Consider the following 21,695-nt stretch of genomic DNA (forward strand, 5'->3'; position numbering starts at 1 on the left):
TTTGACTCTTTTGTTGAATTGCCTTGCGATGCGCTTTTGATACACTTGCACGTGATGTAGAGCTCTCAACCTCCGTTCGTCTAAAAGGACGAGTTCGTCGTACCTAGCTTGAACCCAATCAGCTTCGGGTAGCTTGCTTTCTAGGACGATCCGGAGGGAGGGAATCTCCAACTCGACCGGTTGGACTGCTTCCATTCCGTATACCAAGGAGTAGGGTGTTACTCCGATGGAGGTGCGGATTGAGGTTCGATAGCCCCATAATGCGAAGTGTAATTTATTGGGCCAATCCTTATAATTTTCGGCCATTTTTTCGATTATGACTTTAATATTTTTGGTGGCCGCCTCTACCGCGCCGTTCATTTGCGGCCTGTAGGGAGAGGATTTATGGTGTTTGACATGATATTTTTTGAGTAGGTCTTGGACTTCGGCCCTGAAGTGGGAATCTTGGTCACTTATGATTTCATGTGGAACCCCGTATCGACAGAATATGTTCTTTTCTAGAAATCGAGCGACATGTTTGGCTGTTAACTTTGCATAGGAGACTGCCTCTACCCATTTAGTGAAGTAATCAATTGCAACTAAAACGTACTCGTGTCCCCCTACGCCTGTTGGTGTTACCTTGCCGATTATATCTATATCCCAGGTGGAAAAGGGCCATGGAGAAGTGAAGGTGTATAGTTCTGAGGGAGGCAAATGGTTAAGGTTACTGAAGATTTGGCATTTTTTGCAAGTTTTTACAAAGTGATGGCAATCGGTTTCCATAGTGGTCCAATAGTACCCTGAGCGGGATATTTTTCGGGATAGCATTTTTCCGTTCATATGGGGCCCGCACACACCATTATGGTATTCTTCCATTAGTCACTACAACAAAAACATTAACTAACAGCACCTATTTAATAGCATTTATAAAAAAACGCTATTATTTGAATGAATTAACAACACTTTATTTTACACTGCTGTTGTTGAAAGCAATCTTAATTTCCACTAAATATAATACAGCGCTTTTCTGTAAATGATGCTAGCCTGTTATTAGTATTTATCAAAATTATTATGAAATCATGCATAAAAAAAATCATCGCTTTTCTTTAACTATACAGATTAGTATTTATCAAAAGCACTCCACCGCTAAAACCAAAACCCTTCCCACGTTCTACGACTTCTACCTCTTCCTTCCTTCTCCCACCACGATTTACACGGTTAAGGATCTGTTCCCAATCGAATTCAAGAGTTTAATCCCAATCCGAATTCAAAAGTTTAATCCCAATCCAACTCGACTCAAAGCGAAATTTCTCAAATCCAAATTTACAGATTTCACTTCAATCTAAATCCAGATATTTTCTTATTTATCTTCTTCTCCAGCGAATGTTTCTCGGCGGAGATTAATATCTTGCGAACATTTTTCCCGGCTTCTTGTGGTTGAATTATCAATTGTGAGTTTGAATTATCAATTGTATAAGGTTTCTTACTGTTCTTTGTTAGGGTTTGTGTTTTGCTGTTTTCCCCCAACTTTTATTTGTTCGATTTAGGGTTTGAACTAATTTGTAATTGATTAAATTCTCAAATTATGTTCATTCTTGTTGATTAGGGTTTCGCACCATTACCGATTTAGGAGTTTGTTTAGCATCTAACACCTTCTCAATCGAGTGTCCTGCACAAGGTAAGAATTACGTTTCAGAGCTTCCATTTTTATGCGACTACTGCATTCTTGTAAATGCTGATTAGATTTTTTTTTCCCTTTTTCTTTTGCCTGTGATGGTGAATTTAGGAAAGCATGTTAATTAATTCGTATTTTTCTTTGGTATTTCTTGAGTAAAAAAACAGTCTTGAACTACGATTCATGGAAGAAATTGGGGAAAACATTAAGACTACCTGAATGTTGAACATCAACATATTTATCTGTCTAGTTGGATGAAGGAAATGGTCAAGAAGGTCAGATTAGGGGTGAAGTTTGGGGCATGGGATTATCGCCTTTTGTGAAGATATCATTGTTTTTTCCTGATACAGTGTTTCTATAGTATTGAATCATTGATTGGTTTGAGGCAAGAGGTAAGCTACTCCCCCATTACTTCCCTAGATCCCTGGAACAGAAGACTGATATTGGAGACCTTGTATTTGTTATGATACTGCTTTCTAGTTTTGGTGCTTGGTTCAGTGTTAGTTAGTATACGTGGTTTAGATTTTGAATTTTGTCTTTAAAGTGGCAATGTGGGAAGGAGAGTATGAGGTATTATGAAGAATCAGTGGTATGCCTAATTGTCTAAAATAAATATCGATGGGAAGAACGAGAAAAATCCTTGTTGTGTATAGTTGCTGGACTAGTTGTTCATTGATGGCCATGAGATAGTACCTTCCTATATTAGACTACATAATGCCTAGTATATCCTGGAGAGTGGAGACTATCGGATGGAGAAAATTTTGCTATTATAGAAAGGACTGAATGGTCCTTGTGAAGTTCTCGAATTTCTCAAACTTCAGAAGGTTTAGACTTTTAGATGTAGTTAGAAATTTATAAGCTCAAAGAGTCAGAGATATGAGTTTCTCGCTTGATTAAAGGGATGGTAGAATGCAGTGAAAGTCATACCACCGAATCAAAGGAATACCCAGAAAAATATCTACAAAATCTTTGTATAGGAATCCACAATGAAACAATTCAATTGATCAAGATGTACACCAGTAGGCAAAGAGTTAATCTTATCCCATAGTACTGTTTTGTATCACAAGATTATGATTGTCGATTCATCGAATGATTACATAAATTGATTTTAAGTTGTTTGATGGTATTTTTATTTATCTTGTCTCACTAGCATATGTTATTCCATTTTTCATTCTTTAGTTTTCTGTTGTATACATTTGGGTTTTATATGCTAACTTGAATAGTGCTTATTATTTTGACTCATAGGTATTACGGCTTGCTCGGAAACTATGAGATTTTCTTCTTGTTGGAATCCATACTGTCCAGACTGTCAGGTTATTGTCTATGCCCTTCTCATATAATACTTTCAACATGGGGTTCACTTAGATATTAATTTAGTTGTTGGTATCTGTTGACTCATAGCACAAGTGTGTAATTGCCTCTATGTGTAGTGATAATCTCTCAAACTAGGCTTTATGCTGCTATATGTGATTGTTCATCTAAGCTAACTAGTAAATTCTTTGAGGTGATGCACCAAAACGTTCTAGGGATCCCTTAGTATCTATCAACAATGTGGCTTATGTAGCAAAAGAAACAAACCAAGTCACCTGGCTTTTGTCTCTCTTCTTCTTGGAAACTGAATGTCAAATTCTGTTTAACGGGAAATGGATTAGGTGTATTAGAAATCATCGCATGGTTTAATGTGTACCTAAGCTAAGCTTTCCTGATTCCTGTCCAGTCACAAGCTGGCAGCTGCTTGACTTATTTGGTAACTAATACTAGCAATTTTCAGTTTGACTAAATAGGCCATGGGAGAACAGAAAAATAATGTAGGCTTTATTTCAATAAGATAAAAGGTTACTTATGGGGCACCCGTTCTTTCTCGTACATACAACCAGCAAAAGTAAAGTCCTCTATTCAAAACTTTGTGAGGTTTATACGCTTTACAGTTTCTTCAGGAAGCAAATTTTGGTGAGACAAACACAGGAAATCAGATTGCAGAGCAGCCTCATACATTATACGAAGTACTAAACAAAGCACAAGCTTTTTGATTGGAAGGGATAGGTAGTAAAAGAACGGAATGATGCATGATGATATTTGTAATTTAAATGGTTCATATCATTAGTAATGTTTGCATACCAGTGTGTAGGCTAATTGCCGCACTCCTAATTTAAAAAGTTTTTTATCATTCATTTAATTAACTCTTCTGTTTATCATGCTAAAACAAATACACATGGCTGTCTATTTTACTTTGTGAGTCAAAGGTTTATTGTTCTCGACTCTGGGATTATGATTGAGGGACTGACTTAATTTTTACTTAACTTCCTGCACTTCTAGTTTTCAGAAAGACAGTTGCGTACTGGACTAAGGTCAACTGGAACAAAATCTTTGGAATTGCAAGGGTAAGATGCAGACCCGCTCACCATGGTCAAAGGGGGAACTTTGTTAGATGGGTAACTCATAGTTTTAGTCCTTAAAAAAATTATCCAGAGTAATGGAGTAGATGTTAACTCCAAGCATGGATGCAAAATTTGCAAATTTTAGTTGAAAAAGTTGAAGTAGTCTGTCTCTTATAAAACCATTAAACCAAACCAAAGAAAAGAGGAGATTGCTTCATGGTACTATCTTATCAAACCAAAGAACACAATAGTAAAATTCTTCCATTTTCTTTTTCTGTTATCTTCGTTCCTCTAGAAATTGAGGCTGAATCAAAAGTTCAACTCAAGCTAATCCCAGGTCTTGGGGCGTCAAGTATTCAAAACTAATTGATTGTATTTTGCCTATGTAGTGTCCTCGGCAAAAGAATGTCATGGATTTTGGATATTATGTCATGAGATACATGAAGATGTATGTACTTTTCTTTGTTCAATTAAGCCTAGACATTATTATATGCATTGTCACTAATTATGTTAATTTTCTCATTTTGTAGTACTTTCCTGATTGCAATGTTCCGAATTATGATCAAGGACAAATTGATGAAGCCAGAGCTCAATGGACGCGTCATGTTCTTCTCGTGTGAATATTGTGATGCATAATTATGTTTTTCGACTAGAATTTCTCTAGAACGTTTTAATTTTATTTTATTGGTTTGAAATTAAAAGAAGTACTATATGACAACGATACTTCTTTCTGTTTTCTAGTGTGTTTTTATTGTACTGTGTATTTAGGCATATATGATTTTAAGTTATGTACGAGACATCGAGACGTTTATTTGATATGATAGAAATGAAGTTGGATCTTATATATATTCAATTTGATTACTCTGTGTAGGTTCTAAAATGATTTTATATTTTATTACAGGTACTTAATAATTAAAAATTAAAATTTAAAAAGAGCCCGACAAAAATTAAAAAGTGCACTTAAACAACAGCGCTTTTTAGTTACACGCTATTAATTAATTTCAATTAAATTAATCACAAAATTTCCCGCCATATTGAAGCTTTAATAGCGCTTATATATTGAATGCTGCTAAATGAGGAAAAAATGACAGCACTTTTTAAAAGCGCTGTCATTCTTTTAACAGCGCTGCTAATTAACTGCGCTTTAAAAATGTTGTCTTTCATTGAAAAAAGCGCTATTAAAAGCTTATTTTGTTGTAGTGAGTCTTTGGGCTTGGTTTTGATGGACACAAAGTAACTTGGTTTTATTCGGCGTGTATTTGTACAGTTCTCCCAGAATTATGCTATATTGTGAAGCGAGGAGGCGTAGGGCCTTTTGTGCTCGCGGGGAAGTGTTTGGGGGGAATTCCCCACTTGTTTTGTAACGAAGGATGTCCATGTACCATGGTTCTTCTTCGGTGTTTTCAGGTTCGGAGTCTATGGCACAACAATAAGCCGGCTCTTTCCTTCGCTCGACCCGAAGGGTCATTCCGTCCCATTCATTCGGGATGTTGAGTATTGAAGCTAGCTTCGCTAGTGCATCCGCGAATTGGTTGTCGTCTCTTGGCAAGTACGTATACTCGATTTTTTCAAATTGCTCGACTATTTTGTCCAAGTGAGCTTGATATTTTGAGAGACTAGTGCTTCAGACCTTCCATCTTTTGGATATATGGTTGATTATTAGGGAAGAATCCCCGAAGACTTGTAGGTATTTGACTCCGAGGCTAACTGCAGCCTCTAGCCCGACTATGCAGGCCTCGTATTCGGTGGCATTGTTTGTGGCCTCGAAGTCAAGTTTGACGGAAATTGGTATATGGGCTCCTTCGGGACTAACTAGGAGAACTCCGACGCCGCATCCTTTTTGGTTGGACGCGCCATCGAAGTATAGTGTCCAATAGTCGTCTTGTATCATCAGAAGTTCCTCGTCGGGGAGGAGGTAAGCTTCCGGGGTTTCCTCATTCGTGGCATGCTCGGCCAGGAATTCGGCTACCGCTCTTCCTTTGATTGTTTTTTCCGGCATGAATTTTAGGTCGAATTCTGAGAGCATGACTAGCCACCTAGACAGGCGACCACTCAGGGCGGGCTTTTCGAACACGTATTTTAAGGGATCTAGTTGTGACACTATATGAACAGTGTGGGCCAATAGGTAATGTCTGAGTTTTTTGGATGCCCAGACGAGGGCGAGACAGGTTTTCTCAAGTTCTGTGTATCTCGTCTCGTACTATATGAACTTCTTGCTCAAGTAGTAAATGGCTCGCTCGGATCCATGTACACACTGTGAGAGCATAGCTCCTGCTGCAGTATCTGTGACGGTTAGGTATAGGCGTAAAGGGATTCCAGGCAAAGGTTGGGAGAGGACGGGTGGCTTGCTTAGGTATTCTTTGATTTTATCGAAGGCAGTTTGGCATTGTTCATCCCATTCGGCCTTTTCTTCTTTTCTTAATTTTTTGAATATTGGCTCACAAGTCATAGTAAGCTTGGAAATGAACCTACTAATGTATTGCAGCTTTCCTAGGAAGCCCCTTATCTGTTTTTCAGTTTTTGGTGGGGGCATTTCGGTGATGGCTTTGATCTTGGACGGGTCAATCTCCATTCCTCGCGTACTAACAACATATCCTAGCAATTTTCCCGAGGTTACCCCGAACACACATTTTTGTGGATTTAGCCTCATGTTATATATCAAGATTCGGGTGAAGAATTTTTTAAGTGCCGGGAGGTGACCGCGCCGGTCTTTAGATTTGACGATCATGTCGTCCACGTAGACCTCGATTTCTTTATGTATCATGTCATGGAGTAACGTGGTGGCTATTCTTTGATAGGTGGCCCCCGCGTTTTTCAAACCAAAAGGCATTACAGTGTAACAATATGTTCCCCAAGGGGTAATGAAAGTTTTTTTTTCCATGTCTTCTTCTGCCATTAGTATTTGGTTATATCCGGCGTACCCGTCCATAAAGGAGAGGAGCGCGTGTTCTGCGGTGTTGTCCACTAGTATGTCAATGTGAGGTAGGGGGAAGTCATCTTTAGGACTGGCTTTGTTGAGGTCTCGAAAGTCTACGCACATTCGCACTCGTCCATCTTTTTTAGCTAAGGGGACAATATTGGCCACCCATTCTGGGTAGTTGGAGACTTTTATAAAGCCGGCGTCTAATTGTTTAGTGACTTCTTCTTTTATTTTCAAGGCTATCTCTGGTTTGAGCCGCCGTAGCTTTTGTTTTACTGGCGTCATTTTGGGATCTAGCGGAATTTTATGCTCAACGATTTCTCGATCTATTCCTGGCATGTCTTTGTAGGACCAAGCAAAGACATCCTTGAATTCCCGCAAAGTGGAGATTAGATCGGTCTTTTCAGTGGGAGTTAAGGTGAGGCCAATTTTAATAATTTTAGGATTTTCTTCTGTTCCAATATTTATCGATTCTGTGTCCTCAATTATAGAAGTTTTGAGTTCTTGTTCACTTATAGCTTTTATTAGTTCGGTATATTCCTCTTCTGGCTCTTTTTCGTGCTCATTAGTGGCGAGACATTCTGCATTATTACTCTGATTTTTAAGCGGCACATACTCAAAAGTTTTGTTTATCTTATTAAAGTCATGAAGCATTACATCAAAAAGATCTCCCGGAGTAGAGATTTCCGGGTCTAAACTATTTCTGGGAGGGGTTACAATTTTGCTAGGTTCGGACTCGGATTCAGACTCTAATTCTTCGTACATCAGACCCTCTCCCGCAGATATCTTGAACTTCATCCCACGAGCATTAGTCCATTTGAAAGTCTTGCGCCACCCTCGTTGGATTTGGTCATCTTTCGAGGGTGATGGAGCGATCAATTTAGTAGGATCGAACACTTCATCTTGGAGAGCTAATGCCATAATTTCTGTTTCTTTCTTCGCTCTTTTCTCTTCTAACCCAAATAATAGCCCGAAAGCATGTGAGTTGGGGAGCGTTTTTGGCATAGCATGGTTCTTTGGGGCGAGTGTGTTAGGTTATGATACATATGACATTACATAGATCATGCGGAAACAACCATTAACCCAGGACAACATATTATTTACACATAATCATTTAGCATAGATTAGATGCATACTCTTTGTTGCGTGCCTTCCCTAGCTGCGCCCGAACCGAACAAGAACAAGTCTTTAGGACTCCAAGTGTCGTCCCTCCGTAGATAGTCCACAGCACGTCCGGATCCGCCTTAAGATTGACCAACTAGAATCGCCCTTAAGGTACTATTATTTTCGGCACTTTATAGGCAAATGTGTGACTGAATTTTTCTCTCAAAAACTCACTTTGAATACTTTGAAACTTGTGTTATAAATTGTGAGCCCTAGCCTCATATTTATAGCGGTATGGAAAGGGAATCGAAATCCTATTCAGATACAATTTAATTAAACCTAGAATCCTACAAGAACTCTAATTTAATTAATTTATCAAATAGAATTAGGAATTTAATCATTAACCGAACTCTGCATGTTTTAGGAAACGTGCACGAACACAAACACTTGCACACACACGCACGACAGCCACGATGGGACCCATGCGTGCGCGCGAGCAGCAGCCCACTCAGCGCCCGCGCGCGCTGCGCGCTGCGCGTGCTGTGCGCGCTGTGCGCGCTGCGCGCTGCGCGCAGCCTGCTGGGCCTGGCGCGGCTGTTTGTGCGGCGCGCTTGGCTTGCTGGGCGATGGCCTGGCTTCGTGCTGGGCCTCGTCCGGCAGGCCTCGTCCGATGCTTATTCGTACGATGCGCTTCCGATTAAATTTTCCGATTCCGGAATTCATTTCCGATACGAACAATATTTAATATTTCCGATTCCGGAATTAATTTCCGTTTCGAACAAATATTTAATATTTCCGTTTCCGGAATTATTTTCCGATTCCGGTAATATTTCCGATTCTGACAATATTTCCGTTTCCGGCAATATTTCCGATTCTGGCAATATTTCCATTTCCGATAATATTTTCCGACACGTACCATGTTTCCGTTTCCGGCAACATCTACGACTTGGATAATATTTATATTTCCGATACGATCCATATTTCCGTTTCCGGCAATATCATCGTTTCCGGAGTATTCATTCCTTGCCTGTGACGATCTTAGCTCCCACTGAAACCAAGATCCGTCGGTTCCGAATATTCATAGATGGAGTATTTAATGCTATTAAATACTTGATCCGTTTACGTACTATTTGTGTGACCCTACGGGTTCAGTCAAGAGTAAGCTGTGGATTAATATCATTAATTCCACTTGAACTGAAGCGGCCTCTAGCTAGGCATTCAGCTCACTTGATCTCACTGAATTATTAACTTGTTAATTAATACTGAACCGCATTTATTAGACTTAACATAGAATGCATACTTGGACCAAGGGCATTATTTCCTTCAGTCTCCCACTTGTCCTTAGGGACAAGTGTGCATTTCCTAATTCCTTTGTCGCTCGATGCTTGCTCTTGAACATAAGGTAAGAGTTGTCATCCTTATTATGTCCAGAGGTGTTCCTCGGTTTCAGAGTTCAACTGATCAAATAAACAGATAATCATAGCCTATGATTCATCCGAGCACGGCCATGCATTTCACAGTTTCTAGCTCTCCGAGTGGCCTTGTACAACTTTTAAGCATCTCATCCCGATTTATGGGAGGACAATCCCAATCTTGCGATCTTGAGTTTAGACTTCGTTTGATAGGTGATTACCTGAGCGTTGCCTTTATAGCCTCCTTTTACGGTGCGACGGTTGGTCAACGTCAAAGCAACCAGTTCTCAAACAAGTAATCTCAAATCACTCAGGTATTGAGGATTTAGTGTCTAATAATTTAATGAAATTTACTTATGACAGACTTTCATCTCTTACAGTAAAGTTTCATAGGTCTTGTCCGATACTAGTCTTCCCAAAGTAAGTATCTATGCAAATGATTATGACATTGCCATGTCCACATAGTTCAAGAAACAGAACTACTAGTCATCTTGCATTCTAGTCGTCTAACGTTTTCTATGCGTCCGATTTTATAGAAAACTCCGACTAGGGACCATTTTCAACCTTTGACATTCAAGTTCACTTGATAGACATTTCTTAGTCACAGGACTGGTCCTGACAGTCTATCTTGAATATATCGTCAAATTGAAGGGACTCATCATTTAATACTAAACCAAGATTAAATGGAATATGAAAATACATTTCATATATGATAAATGTTCAACCCCAATGTTTTACAACCATGGGCCTCAAACCCATCTTCTAAAACAGTTTATGGAATTTCAAAGCTATGCTTGATTTCCAGTGCTACAATGTAAGTGTTGCTTCTCACTTGTTGCATAGGTTTAGTTATCATGCTTTGCCAATCTTAATATCCTTTTCATCGAATGTTCTTCGAGATAGATGATAAGATCTTTTGAGTATGTTTATTTTGTGATCTAGTCTTTCTCGCTACAATGGTGGTTCTACGCATTTCTCAATGAAGAACCATCAAGTTAGCAGACCTTTTTCTTGCTTCAAGAGTGGTTCTACGCATTTTTCAATGAAGAACCATCAAGCCAGCAGATAGGTGATCTTCCCAAGTTCAGTGAAGAACTCTTTAAACAACCCTGTTTTATTGCTTCTTAGGCAATAATTACTTTTACTTCAACTGTATAGGTTGCTAGTGATGCTTTGTTTGGTTTTACCTATCCAAGCAGTTCATAGATATGTGGAAGACTCTCCAACTATATCTTAGAACATAGAAATTATTATTTTAATTTCCCACGCAACAACTCATGGTCTCCAATCCATGTTGCCATTTCAAAACACGATGCTCTATAGCTCGTCCTTATCAATGGTTAACTCCAAAGGGTCTTGCTTGATCCTTTGCCAGTGTTTATGCGTGTAGCATCAATATTTAGCATATCTTTATTTCCTTGAATTCAAGAACTATTCCTATGTACCTTTTCAAGTACCATAAGTATTCTTGATCTCAAACTAGTTGATCTTTACTTAGATCAATAGAGATTGGTATATGTTCGTCATGGCTAAAGTTATACAATACGTTTTTGGCGATCCTCATATTATATCATACATGATAAGTTCTTTTGCAGAATAATTCCCAATTGAATTCTATTCATGTAACTTTAGCTCATCTAGTTTCAGTAGATACTAAATCCAGCTAAATTCTTTGACATATAATATAGGTTTAAGAATCTTACTTAGATTCTTTGATGTTTAACTTAGTAAATGCTTATACATAGTTCAAACATCCTTTACTTAGATTTATTCATATGGGTCGAATATCTCCAATGGAGTCTTTCGTGTTTGATTTAGTAAATGCCATTACTTAATCCAAAACAATATCATAAGATCTTTGTAAATAGATCTTAATATCCAGTATGTACTAAGTTTCGCCATGGTCCATCATTGATGAATAATTTCAAATCTAAGTCATTAGCATTTGAATGTTGTTTCACAATAGAGAGATATGTGTGTGATACACATAGGACCAAATAAGTTTTTATGTACTCCCACTAAACTTCTTATATGTCTATAAGAATCATGTATATTTTATGAAACTAAAATACTTATTAGCTTCACTAAAATACATTTCTAATTCCCAATTGCTTGCTTTAAATCTGTACTTAGATTTTATAAACTAGCTTTCTCTTTCAAGCATTTATTTGGATCCACAAATCCTATGACATACCATGTACATAGTTTCTTCCAACATTTGATTGAGGAATACGTTTTGTCATCCAATTGCTATATGTACCAATATGCAATCATTGCTTGAATTATAGACTTGAGCATTACGATTATGCATGAGGTTTCAACACAATTCACACCATGAATTTGCTTGTAACCTTTAGCAACTAATCTAGCTTTGTGTGTGAACACAATTCCATGTTTGATGGTTTTTATCCTTAAAACAAACTTGCAACCAATAGGTGTGAACCTATTCTTGCAAATCAACAAAATTTCAATTTTGTCATCAAAACATTGAGTATGTTTTATGGCCTTTAACCAATTAAACATATAGTCTATATATGGCCTCTAACCATTTTAGGGAATCTGGGTTTCGTCATAGCTTTCTTACAAGTCACTTCTTTTAGTTTGACTGCAAGTTGTAGGTTTCTTTACTATTTAATAGAAGAATCTCATAGTTTCATTGACCTGATCTCTATGTTTCTTTACTATCTAATAGAAGAATCTCATAGTTTCAGTGACTTGAATTCTATGCCTACTTGGGTATAGAACATCAAACATTAGAATATCAATAGCCACTTGAAAGTCCTTTGAATATTCTGTTCTCTTTGAAGCACTTGTAAAGTCTTCTAAGAGATATCTATTCTTTAAAGCCACTTCTAAAGTCCTTAAAGAATAAGTTCGGATTTTCTGAAGCACTTCGAAAAGCCTCCGGAATGTCCGTTTATGTTTGTTGTTCGCCTCGAAAACTTTCGAGGTCTATTTTCTCCCACTTGTCATTTTGGAAACGAATCTCCAAAAGGACATTATTTCGAGCAAACAAATATTATGTTCTCAAAAATTCGTGGTAGAAACAATACCCTTGTGTCTCATTTGAATAAATCACAATGAAACATATATCTAGACTTGGGCCTTAGTTTGTTGAATAACAAACACTAAGCTCCCACTGAGTTTAGCAACTCTTTAGATATATAATTGAAAAGATATCCTGAAATTACTTTTCAATAGCTTTGACGAATTTGGTTTAGTTTGGTGGTAGTTGAGCATTTTGTTTTAGAAATTATAGGAAAAGTTTTTATGATCCATCATTGATCGAATCAAGTACTAATTGACTTCGATTATTCCAACTAAGATATGCCATATCTTATGGACCTAGATTGTGAAATTACAACACACAATCATTGATGATCATATTTGGTCTCAAGTAATCATCAACATGATCTAACCTAGATCTTTATGATTTCTTGCCAAGTGGATTTTATACTTCTGAATCTTTGAACTAGCCAAACAGATTCAACTTATATCACATTTGAGTAAATAAACCTACATTCACTCAAATCCATGCGAAATAATAAAGTCATAAAATCTTTCTTTAGCTTTGAACTCTATTGTCTAGGCGTTCTAACAATAGTTCACATCTTTTGTTACTTTCAACAAGTAAGACTAGCTTGTCTTAAGTTGATCTAGAAATCAACCAACTTTCAAAAGTCCATTAAAATAGAGTTTTTGAATGTTAACTTGTTGATATGGTCTAAGCAACAATGCCAAAGATTAGTGGAACTCAAATCAAGGGGTTGATTTGAACCTTAGTAAAGTTCTTTAAAGAGTTGTTTGTTTTAATCAAGCATATTGACTCAACCTGTAATTGACCATTTCATTCAAATAAACAAACAAACATTGTTTTTGTTCTTCTGAATGTGAGTCTTTCTGTGTTTGAAGCAGAAATTTAGGTATGCTGATTATGGAATAAAATAGCCATTTAGTTCCAGCCTTTGAAAGGACTTAAAACAAACTAGATGACCCTACAACTAATGTAGCATTTCCATGCTTCATTTCCCACTTGTAGGTCATTAGTGTATCCTAGCTTCATTTGTTTGAGTTATTACCGAAGTAAGAACCTCAAGCGGTATATGATACCAAGGAAGTTTGATTGCTAGGTCACTTCTCTTTAAACATAAACTTATAGGTAGAAACGGAATCGTAAATTCCTTTCATTTGTTCCTCGTTTTCCTATTTCTTGTACCCTTTTTTATAGTCTTAAGAATTGAATTCTTTAGTGTTGACTTTTATACTTTGTTAGACATGTCCAATGTCACCCCAACAAGGTTTTTACCATTTTAATTTATGTTGAATATTCTGTTTCAACTAGATGATCTTACAAGAAGCTTCTAAAGTTCTCTAAGCATCGATCTATTCGAATGTCTAGGGACTAGACTCATTCGAGAATTAAATGGACAAAGATATTAGGTTGTTAACCATTGGTAAAGCTGAGCGTATTAAACTCAATGCTTTATGATCTCAAAACTACAGTGTATTTTGAATTCACAAGCACCAATTGGTTTGCCATTCGACTTTGATGTTCGAAAACAACCATAAAAGTCGCTATAAGAAACGTACATTTTAAATCGCTCATTTTCTCTCATTTCCGTGAATCGTTCTTGGATTCACTACCAATCGAGGAAATTTACTGTTACCTTTCTAAAAGGATTTATTGCAGTGCAAGATATTTAATTATAAACAATAATTAAAACATACATTGAAGCATGCAAAGTCTAAACATTTATCATGAATAATAACTTGAAAATAAAAGCAATCATGCAATTTAAACAAGTCATTAGCATTTTATTCGAATTATGTGTTCCGGCAGGTGTGAATAAAATGATTCCAAGATCCTAAAATCATTGAAGAACTAAGCACAGTTTGTCGACTTAATCCTAGAACATCTTAGGTAAGCAAAAGCCTTTTGCTAATAGTCTAGAAACTATTCTTGGTTGATAGGTACGTCTAAGAACTTATTAGGTAAACCTATCGAATTTGCCACGACATAAAAGGACTCCTTACTTATATCGTTGAGTTTCACCAAAACTAACATGTACTCACAATTATTTGTGTACCTTGCCCCTTTAGGACCAATAAGTAACACCTCGCTGAGCGAAAACTATTACTAGATTGATGTAAAGGATATCCAAGCAAGTGTATATTTTGGCATGGCACCTTTTAACTCAATTTTTTTAAGTTTGGAACTTAAGGCTCTTACTATGTTGGTTAGATTTTAAGTGAACTAAAATCCTTAATCATGCAACATAATCAAGCTTTTGATCTCATGCATTTTAAGACATATTTAAAACAATAAATAACTTAAAACATGCATAAGATATTTGTGATCTAGTATGGCCCGACTTCATCTTGAAGCTTTGACTTCAAAGTCCGTCTTGAAAATCTCCGTGGGAGGCACCATTTTCTTCAAATAGGATAAGCTATAACTAATTACAACTATTTGATGGTTCGCAGACCATATTTGAATTGAAAAATAACTTTGGTACTTTAGACCAATTACATTCAAATTAATGGTACGCAGACCATATTTTCTATCCTATTTGGGCCATACTAGTCACTTCATAACCTGCAAAACAGTACATATACAATATATACCATTCACCCATTCATTATCATGAATGGCACACATAGCTGGTTAGTAAAACACATTATGCATCACGTAAACATTTGCAGCAATTAATCAAGGGCACCAATAATCTACCAATTATTCAGTCCTTATTAATTCTAATCAAGTTGTTTTAACCTTAAGGATTTGTAGACCTAATCAAGAGTTTATGACTAAAAAGCGCTCCCACTTAAACCAATAAATTCATATGCTTTACCAATTTTAAACATAAAAATGTATTTCTAGTCTAACCGGAAACATACAAATTTAATTAAAATTTAAAGCTCATATAAATTTATAATTGAATCCAAAAAGTTTAATTTAATTTCAGTCGCATTTAAATTAATTCATGATTTTAATTTTAGTAAAATAATTAGAATAAATAACATTTATTATAATTATAATATTCAAAATTAAAATCCAAGAAAATAATTTAAATTATTAATTTTAAAATTAATCAAAATTACGTGAACTGAAATTTTCAAATTAAACATTCAAAACAATCTAATCGTAACGCAAACACCCTACGCGTTGCACGCCCATGGGCCGCAAGCACACAGCCATCGCTGGCCATGCGCGCGCAGCCCATGCGCTCGTCGCATAGCTGCTGCATCCCTATCGCAAGCCTCCGCACGCATTGGTGCTCGCTGCGCGCGCCAGCGCTCATCGCACGCGGGCTATCGCTCGCAGTGCGCGCGCGACATCGCTCGCTGGGCGCGCGACATCGCTCGCTGGGCGCGCGACATCGCTCGCTGGGCGCGCGAGCCATCGCTCGCTGGGCGCGCGACATCGCTCGCTGGGCGCGCGACATCGCTCGCTGGGCGGGCGAAATCGCTCGCTGTGCGCGCGAGCAATGCTAGGCGCAGCGCTCGTGGCACGCGAGCTTGCGCTCGCTGCGCGCGAGGCTGCGCGCTCTTGTGCGAGGCAGCGCGCGTTGTGGCGCAGCTCGCTTGCTGCCCACACGCGACTGCCTTTGCTCGCCCTACGCCCATGCCCATTCGTCCATTGATCGTGGCACACGACACAAGGCAGGGCTGCTGCCTTGTGCTCGTGCACTACGCCCTTGCTCATTGCATTCGTGCCGCACGGGCGACGAGCTCCCTTGCTCGTCGTCGCATGCCCGCATTATACAACACCCCTTAAGGGTAACACGAAGCGTCCATTGCTTCGTGCGTGCAAGTTTTATGAACGAATCGCATAAAAATTTAAAATTTATATTTAAAATTAATGACAAATTAATAAATAATATTAATTTCATAATTTTAGGGCGAAAAATCGAAAATTTATTATCCAATTGATTTCCGATTGTTATGGATTCAAGTCTAGGTCATAAAAATTTAAAATTTATCGTAAATTTACAATTTTTATGGTGGTTTTTAATCATAGGTTTCTAATTAAATTACAATTAATTATGAAAATCAAATTAATTCTAAATTATTCTAATTTTCAACAAATTAATCATAATTAATAATTAGATTGCATAATTAACAAGACTAGGCATTCAAACTTGTTAAACATATGCAGTAGGTCAATCAAAAATTCAAGATTTATCAACAAGAATCGCAAATATTTAATTTAACATCTTAAATTTACGAAATTTTGCATTCGAAAAACTAAAACCTTCGAAAAGTCATAGTTAGGCTTCGAATTTGAGAATTCTGGGTTCGGCAGAAAAATACTATTTTTGTCAAAATTTTAGAATGCCTTTTACATGCGGAATTGACACAAAAATCACTCAATTCGGATGAGTAACGAAGAAACTGCCGAAAAACTGCGTACGTATAATTAAATAAACGCAATTTGCAATTAATTAACAATTACGAAAATTAATCACCCCTTTTAATTCTTGCAAATTTGTAATATTTAACCATGTTCACGCAATTTAGATTATGAAAATAATAAGGGGCTCGTGATACCACTGTTAGGTTATGATACATATGACATTACATAGATCATGCGGAAACAACCATTAACCCAGGACAACATATTATTTACACATAATCATTTAGCATAGATTAGATGCATACTCTTTGTTGCGTGCCTTCCCTAGCTGCGCCCGAACCGAACAAGAACAAGTCTTTAGGACTCCAAGTGTCGTCCCTCCGTAGATAGTCCACAGCACGTCCGGATCCGCCTTAAGATTGACCAACTAGAATCGCCCTTAAGGTACTATTATTTTCGGCACTTTATAGGCAAACGTGTGACTGAATTTTTCTCTCAAAAACTCACTTTGAATACTTTGAAACTTGTGTTATAAATTGTGAGCCCTAGCCTCATATTTATAGCGGTATGGAAAGGGAATCGAAATCCTATTCAGATACAATTTAATTAAACCTAGAATCCTACAAGAACTCTAATTTAATTAATTTATCAAATAGAATTAGGAATTTAATCATTAACCGAACTCTGCATGTTTTAGGAAACGTGCACGAACACAAACACTTGCACACACACGCACGACAGCCACGATGGGCCCCATGCGTGCGCGCGAGCAGCAGCCCACTCAGCGCCCGCGCGCGCTGCGCGCTGCGCGTGCTGTGCGCGCTGTGCGCGCTGCGCGCTGCGCGCAGCCTGCTGGGCCTGGCCTTGCGCTGGGCCTGGCGCGGCTGTTTGTGCGGCGCGCTTGGCTTGCTGGGCGATGGCCTGGCTTCGTGCTGGGCCTCGTCCGGCAGGCCTCGTCCGATGCTTATTCGTACGATGCGCTTCCGATTAAATTTTCCGATTCCGGAATTCATTTCCGATACGAACAATATTTAATATTTCCGATTCCGGAATTAATTTCCGTTTCGAACAAATATTTAATATTTCCGTTTCCGGAATTATTTTCCGATTCCTGTAATATTTCCGATTCTGACAATATTTCCGTTTCCGGCAATATTTCCGATTCTGGCAATATTTCCATTTCCGATAATATTTTCCGACACGTACCATGTTTCCGTTTCCGGCAACATCTACGACTTGGATAATATTTATATTTCCGATACGATCCATATTTCCGTTTCCGGCAATATCATCGTTTCCGGAGTATTCATTCCTTGCCTGTGACGATCTTAGCTCCCACTGAAACCAAGATCCGTCGGTTCCGAATATTCATAGATGGAGTATTTAATGCTATTAAATACTTGATCCGTTTACGTACTATTTGTGTGACCCTACGGGTTCAGTCAAGAGTAAGCTGTGGATTAATATCATTAATTCCACTTGAACTGAAGCGGCCTCTAGCTAGGCATTCAGCTCACTTGATCTCACTGAATTATTAACTTGTTAATTAATACTGAACCGCATTTATTAGACTTAACATAGAATGCATACTTGGACCAAGGGCATTATTTCCTTCAGAGTGGCCTTTGAGAACGTAAAGGGTCGTGTCCTAGAGCATGCATCTCTTGGGTTTGTGCGACCTCTAGGTACAGATGTTCGGGATATCCTTCTTCCATCGCGTTTCTTGATGGCTATCACGGGAAAGTACTCAGGGGCCCTGCATTATTGTTGTGGAGTAGGAGACACATTAATTTGTTTCGTGAGTCGGTTTTTTAGGCATTCTATGACTACCTTTAAGTCGGACTAGTATATTTGGACTGTTATGTGTGCACTTTGAACTCTTTATGTTTTTGAAAATCTCTGCCCGTGTGACATTCATGATTATTTGCATGGTCGACTTTTAGTGTCGAGCATTGCCGTCGTAGGAGGCCTAACAACGACGCAAAGAGTTATTAATTTTTCGCGAGTCGCTTTTGAAGAGTGCTTTTCTTATGCCCTCGTAGCAATTCTTTTTTATGAATATTTTTTGCTACGTATTTTCCTTTCGTGCGGGCACCGAAGCTGCTGCGCCTGACCAGAAGGCCAAGCAGCAACTTCAGCGCCCAGCGTAGGGCGTGAGAAATTCTGGCGCCCAGCCAGGGGCGTTGAAAATGCGTCCCTGGCTGGTTCTCGCTTTTCTGTCTTTTGTTTATGCGACTACGACTTGCGTGCTTGCCTAATAACGTCCTTTAAGCGCAACAGCATTGGTGGGATTCGTTACAGGCCATCCCGAGCGTCGCTTATTTTGTGGCGATCACTCGGGATTGCGGAACACGTGTTTCGGTATAACTCTTTGGCAAATTAGTCTATGAATGTTTGGGCAGTTTTTTAAGGTCGTTGGTTTTCTAGGATAGTTTGTCACACACAATCACATATTTCGCTACACATAACTACATTACAAACATGGATTTGAAAATTAAATATGCCATGTAGTTTATGATAGGCTTCTATGGGTAGCTTATCTGCGCCTGGCTTGGTACCGCTTCTATCGTAGAACCGACACATGCCCCGGTCGAGGTAGTGTCTTCAACAGACGAATTTCGCTCAAGAGGCCAACCCGCAAGTGCAAGCCAAGGGGGCATGCAGGCGAGAGGGACCTAATGGGCGAGCGATTGGGTTCGGGATAGGTGTACTACCTGCACAAGTACCGAGTGGGAAACATGCGCGGCGTATGCACCCCCCTATTGGCGAAAAAAGGTATCCTTAGTCCCAACTCCCGAGGGAGTCGAGATTCGTTATGATGTTCTGCCCGTTCACATTAATATGCTGATTTTCAGGTCGTCCCTACTTGATGGGGAAATAAACGCGGGGTAGGATCGTTTAACCCTTCGGCTATTTTGATTACCTACGAGCACGAGTATTTCCTTCACTATCCCCAGTGGAGTCGCCACTGTGAGGGGGTCGAAAAAGCGCGAGGCTAATGCGTGACCTTGTCCCTCGTGGGTGTGACGATTCTTTTTATTCAATCAAGTGTAATTGGATTTCCTGTGAGTATACACCCAATTGACTAGTAATATAGGAGTCGCCATTCAGTTTTTAACGACAATGAGAAAAACTGACAAAACCCGGTTATCGTGACATAAAGGGAGTGCAATTATGTTTGACCACGACGGCCGTAGGTTCCCTTGTGATCCCTGGTGTGGGGATCTCTCAATATACACCCGCAAGGTAGAGATTGAGGGTTCAGGGGACTGTAACTACCGAGAGGTGTAATTCGCTCGTCGATAACTCCAGAGGCAGGATATCCTTACTAGCTCAGCATAAATAGTTGAAGGGACATGCGTTAACTTTTAAACTAATCTGAATTGATTTTAGCAATATGCAACATATAATACTAATTCGATCGTGATTATCTGATTTAAATAGCATTAAGGGACCTAGCATGATAATCCGATTTCCCAAAAATATTATATTTGTTAGGCGTGATAGAACAATCATATTAGGTTAGTTTAACAGTTCATAAAAAGGGCGAGGAAAGCAGTTAAATCATCGAAAAGGGACATATTACGACGCACCCTTGAGAGGTGCGCCACGGTTCTCAGAAAACTAACCACTTTGACTTTGATATTTCTCCTTTTTATTTAACGAATCTCAATTATGGGACAGGATACGTTCTGTTCGATTTATGGATCGATTGCGACAGAACGCGTGAACAGTTTCGCAGCGAGAGGCTTAGGCTAAGGGGTTTAGAGTCAATACTCAGAATATATTATGTGTTGTTGTGTGTCCTTTCACGTCGAAACTAGGGGCCTATTTATAGGGAAGAGTTCGTAGAAAGATAGAATTGCAGAGTTCTAATCCGCAAAGAATTAGGAAAAGAAACGTACCCAGGTATTTTCAGCGCCCAGGCCTGGGCGCCGAAGATTTCGGCGCCCAGAGCCAGGCGTTGAAAATAGGGTCTGGGCAGTTTTGTTTAGTCAGATTCGGATTCCTAAAATCCGTAGACTTTGAGATTAATTCGAGTCTTTTAGCGCGTATCAATTTTATGACGGAATGCGTCTGGGCCCGTTACGAACTCTAGGTTCGTTAGGATTTTAATTAATACGTAACTCCTATTTCCGAATCCTATTAGGAATAGGATTCTCGCGGTTTTCTATCTCATTTAGGATTTATGTTGGAATGCAACACCTAATTCTGACAGGTTTCTATCTTTTATGATATGCCACTTTTAGACGCTACCTTTTACGGCAGTTACTATTTTTAGCAGGTTTCCACAAATAGCAGGTTCCGGGTGAAATGAAATGGGGAATCGAGATTCGTTTATTTTATAGGAGATGCGTTTTCAAGTGGAGTTTTTATGCTTTCATCATCGAACCTTTCCCTTGCGGGAACGGGGACAAAAGTAGGTGTCTACAGGAATATAATTTCATGGGTCAATGGCTAATTTTAAAAATTATTGGATTAAAATTTTGAATGGTTTCGTTAATTTTAATCGCACTTAAACTTAATTATTAAAATCTGAAATTTATATGTTAAAGAACGATTTAAAGTTTTGGATTTTATTATTTAAAAAGTTCAAAATTTTCAAGTTGATTCGTTCGTTCTTAAAAATTTTGAATAATGTTAGCCTTGATTTAATAATTATATGAAATTGGATTGTCGTTAAAGTTTATTAAATCGTTAAAAATCGTTGTTTTAAAAAATAAAAATCGTAACTTTTTTTTTGAAAATAACATTAATGCAAAGTTCGTGAAATTAAAATTTTTATATTTTTTAATTAAGTTGGTCCCTAGGCACGAACCAAAGGCACGAACACGATGTGTGGTGGGCGTGTGGCTCGATGAGCCATGCG

The 21,695-nt window shown here is 38.4% G+C and overlaps 1 long non-coding RNA gene across 1 annotated transcript; it reads left to right on the forward strand.

Annotated features, from left to right (window-relative positions):
- Nucleotides 1-1,079: 1,079 nt before the first annotated feature.
- Nucleotides 1,080-4,890, forward strand: LOC110777578 (uncharacterized). The gene is made up of 6 exons (XR_008918514.1): nucleotides 1,080-1,430; nucleotides 1,586-1,657; nucleotides 2,900-2,967; nucleotides 3,971-4,035; nucleotides 4,422-4,480; nucleotides 4,563-4,890. It is a non-coding gene; the product is annotated as an uncharacterized lncRNA (long non-coding RNA).
- Nucleotides 4,891-21,695: the final 16,805 nt, after the last annotated feature.

This window comes from Spinacia oleracea, chromosome 4, assembly GCF_020520425.1.
Source record: "Spinacia oleracea cultivar Varoflay chromosome 4, BTI_SOV_V1, whole genome shotgun sequence".
NCBI classification, from domain to species: domain Eukaryota; kingdom Viridiplantae; phylum Streptophyta; class Magnoliopsida; order Caryophyllales; family Amaranthaceae; genus Spinacia; species Spinacia oleracea.